Source organism: Octopus bimaculoides, chromosome 12, assembly GCF_001194135.2.
Source record: "Octopus bimaculoides isolate UCB-OBI-ISO-001 chromosome 12, ASM119413v2, whole genome shotgun sequence".
Taxonomy (NCBI): domain Eukaryota; kingdom Metazoa; phylum Mollusca; class Cephalopoda; order Octopoda; family Octopodidae; genus Octopus; species Octopus bimaculoides.
In genome coordinates this window covers 541,226-545,353 of record NC_068992.1, presented here as the reverse complement: position 1 = coordinate 545,353, position 4,128 = coordinate 541,226, and the positions used below count along the sequence as shown (strand labels likewise).

Below are 4,128 nucleotides of genomic sequence, written 5' to 3'. Positions count from 1 at the left end.
ATACAGACTCTTCAAGAAAGCAATAGAGTGAAACAAACACATCACAGACACACACACACGCACACGCACACGCGCGTACACTCACATAAATGCATACATACGTATACATACATATTCAAATATATGTGCGTCGGTGCGTCTCAAACAGCATTGTTAACGTGCGAATAAAGCGTCTTGGCATTTAAATGTCGTGTGGCGTCCTGAGGAAACATTTCTATAAAGTAACCAGCGCAGTGTTCCAACACCAGAAGCATATGGAAGAAACATATAGACAAAGCTTTTAGCGGTAAAGAGAGGTGCAGCAGACCTTTGTTTAATCGAAGCACGCTTCATTGGGAATTTTAACCAATCATGAACCAGCGGAGTAAGCTCAATACATAGCCATGTATATGTTTCTCTGAATAGTGATCGAGTTTGTTTATTATTCTGCTATGCGGCATCACGTCAAGGACAGTGCAATCAAAACTACCTCACAACTCAGAATAAACGGCAGTAAGGAGGTTCAATCTATAGTTATTTTATTTTATATGAGTTCCCTATAAATGAACCTGTCTACCTACTTGTAGATCTACATATCCATCTGTTCTTCCTTCTCACTACTAATGGGTGAAGGTAAAGAACGTGTACACCGTCCTTTTCGATGTGTTCTTTTAATCTTTTTTAAAACTTTTTTTTCTGATTTCTATGTTTTCAATATAGAAGAATACGATTTGGCCCCAAAATCACGTTTTCAAAATGTTAATTTCCCCCACCCCCACCACAATTGATTAATTTTTAACTTATTTTCGAATTTATTTTTAATCTACGTAGAAGGATACAGGGATCTTTGGGGTTATCGTCACTGTCTACAATTTAGTTCCAATTGCTTTCAAATTTGGTATATTAATTAAGCTTTGTATACTAACTATGAAAATTAAATTCATTTTTCCTATAAATCCATAATTAAAAAGTTATTAGACTTTAAAATTTGTAAAATTTGGGTATTTTAACCAATCAGAAGCGAGTATTTTGCACATCACTGTGAAGTTTTGTTAGCATAGTTAGCAAAGAAGCGCCACGTATTCCATGGTTGATTGCAAAGAACTCTGTTTCCATACTAACCAAAGATACTGCGCATGCGCACAAGGAGTGTGCACGAGGCATTGAGTGTTTTCTTAAAGAAAAAGTTTAATTTAAAACAAAAAAAGACATCTCAGAATCGTGCACCCGTTATCCCTAACCACTAAGCCACACGCCTTCACCATATCCCTGTATCGAAATATTGATATGTCTATCTACCAATCTAGCGACCTACACCTACATCGTCTGTTATTACTGTTAAACATTAAAACAAAATAACAATACAACTGATATCTTTTTCGTCTTTTTTCTGTCACATAATTCTGATACGTTGGATGGTGTGTAAGATCCTAACACTCAGTTAATATCTCTTTCTCAAAACATTGACTAATCTCTCACAATCTCTTATAAAACTCTGCCATATATATGGTGGGATTTCATTATAATTTTTTTTTTACCTGGTTTACTAGTTAATATGACTCCCTCACAAAGCTACACCACATTAAACTGCTAAGACGCTATTCTTGCACAAGGTCTATCAATATATATCTGTGTGAAGGCGTCGAGCTGGCAGAAACGTTAGCACGCCGGGCGAAATGCTTAGCGATATTTCGTCTGTGGTTACGTTCTGAGTTCAAATTCCGCCGAGGTCGACTTTGCCTTTCATCCTTTCGGGGCCGATTAAATAAGTACCAGTTACGCACTGGGGTTGATATAATCGACTTAATCCCTTTGTCTGTCCTTGTTTGTCCCCTCTATGTTAATCCCTTGTCGGCAATAAAGAAATAAGAAACGTTAGCGCGCTGGGCGAAATGCTTAATAGTATTTCGTCTGTCTTTACGTTCTGAGTTCAAATCCCGCCGAGGTCAACTTTGCCTTTCATCCTTTCGGGGTCAATAAATTAAGTACCAGTTGTGTACTTGAGGAGATCTAATCGACAGGCCCCACCTCACCAAAAATTTCGGGCCTTGTGCCTAGAGTAGAAAAGAATATATTTGTGTAATCGTGCGCGCGCGCGTGTGCACGCTCGTGTTTGTAGATGCAGAGGTATATAAGCATAGATATTCTGCTATTCTTTTACTCGTATCAGTCATTAGACGGCGGCCATGCTGGAGCACCGCCTTGTATAATTTTAGTCAAATGAATCGACCACAGTACTTTGATTTATTTAAGCCTGCTACTTATTCTATCGGTGTTTTTGGCGAACCGCTAAATTATGGTAACGTAAACATACAAATGCTGGTTGTCACGTGGTGGCGTGGGACAAATTGACACACACACACGCACGCATATATACATATATTGGGTGGCTAACTCTCCTGTTAGTAGACAGATTTATGCCCTGGTTGTGGCGAAAAGGGTCTCTGACTCTTATTTCTAGTAATGTAGATGCTTCAATGCACCCTCAGTCACTATTAGTGACAATCAAATTCTTTCCTTGTGGTTTTATATTGCGTCTAGCCATCTTTATTATTATTATTATTATTATTATTATTATTATTATTATTATTATTATTATTATTGTTGTTATTGTTATTACTATTATTATAAACATTATTGTGTGTGTGTGTGTGTGTGTGTGTGTGTGCGCGTGTGTGTGTACGTGCGTGTGTGTTTGCATGTGTGTATGTGTGTGTACATCTACCAAATCCACTCACAAGGCTTTGGTAGTCCGAGACTAGTAGAAAACATTTCGTCAAGATGCCACGCAGTGGGACTGAACCCCGAAACATGTAGTTGGGAAGCAATCTTCTTACCACTCAGCCATTCGTACGCTTATATATATATATATGTACATATATGTGTGTATACATACCTACCTTCCTTCTTTCCTTCCTTCCTTCCTTCCTTCCTTCCTACCTATCCACAACATTCCGAACAGTCTCCATCTGAGATTCTTTAAATGACTATAATTATACGCTCAGTTGTGTGCATCTGAATGGAGACAAGTAAAAAGAAATGCTGCACCAACGTCCACGCTCACGCACACACACACGAATGCCTAAGCACTAAAGAGACATGTTCACACAGAACATAAATGCAAACGCGTACGCCTATACATGACCACACACCAACTCAACCACACATTTGCAAACCCGGCGAAATCTCTTAACTCGAAAAGTCTTGTTAGAGACTTGCTGGAATTCCATTAAGAAGCACTTAAATAAATCAATAATTAAATTAAGGAACTTATATAAATCTCAAACACAGTTGGTCGGTCGGAGGCACACATTTTGGTACGAGGCCAGCAAGCTTGCGCGATTACATCGATGCTCAGTTCTTATTTTGTCGACCCCGAATGGATAAAAGGTAAAGTGGACCTCGGTAAAATTTGAACTCAGAACGTGAAGATGCACACAATGCCGCGAAGCTTTTTGCCCGGCGTGTTAATGATTCTGCAAGTTCGCTGTCTTACAATATGGCGAAAATATGAAGCGGGCTTAACAGAAATCAATAAATTCAGATAATACGAGAAGCCTCTCTCAAATAAAGACAGTTTGTACGTAAAAGAAAGATGTACATATAATTTATACATATTTTCTGCAGTTTCAAAATTGTGTTAAGAAAATATGCGCGATACCATTGTCACCGATTGAAACAACGCTGTTATATTTATTGAAAGGGAGACGAGTTTAAAGACGTGAGAGAAGCAGCCAAATTTTCGATAAATTTGATGTATAAGTTCCGTGTGAAATAACTCGATGAAGTTATCTCTGAGATATCTCTGGAATTAACGCCTGTGCAAAAGATAAATTCAAAAATATGACACCTGTTTAGAATGTGTAGGGATACCAATAACGAAGGAACACAACCAAGAAATCAACTTTTGTTACAATGAAATATTTTCCCGTCCATTTCACGACACATACAATTGAGACAAACGAGTAATGTAAACAAAACTTATGATTTTCCAAAATCATTCTAAGACCAAATTATTAAAATGATAATTTTGGCGCCATGCAGGCTCCTAATTAATCGATAATTATTCAAAACGTAAAACAATATGAAGCATAATTATGTAGAAAGTTGATTAATACATATTCGATAATGATTATAGAATATATATAT

General features: G+C 37.5%; 1 long non-coding RNA gene across 2 annotated transcripts in view; it reads left to right on the top strand.

Annotated features, from left to right (window-relative positions):
* Window positions 1–206: 206 nt before the first annotated feature.
* Window positions 207–4,128, top strand: part of LOC106877782 (uncharacterized) — a 53,371-nt gene continuing 49,449 nt past the window's right edge. For both annotated transcript variants that reach the window (XR_008265334.1, XR_001410416.1), the window contains exon 1: window positions 207–492. This is a non-coding gene — a long non-coding RNA (uncharacterized LOC106877782). The remainder of the gene's footprint in view (window positions 493–4,128) is intronic.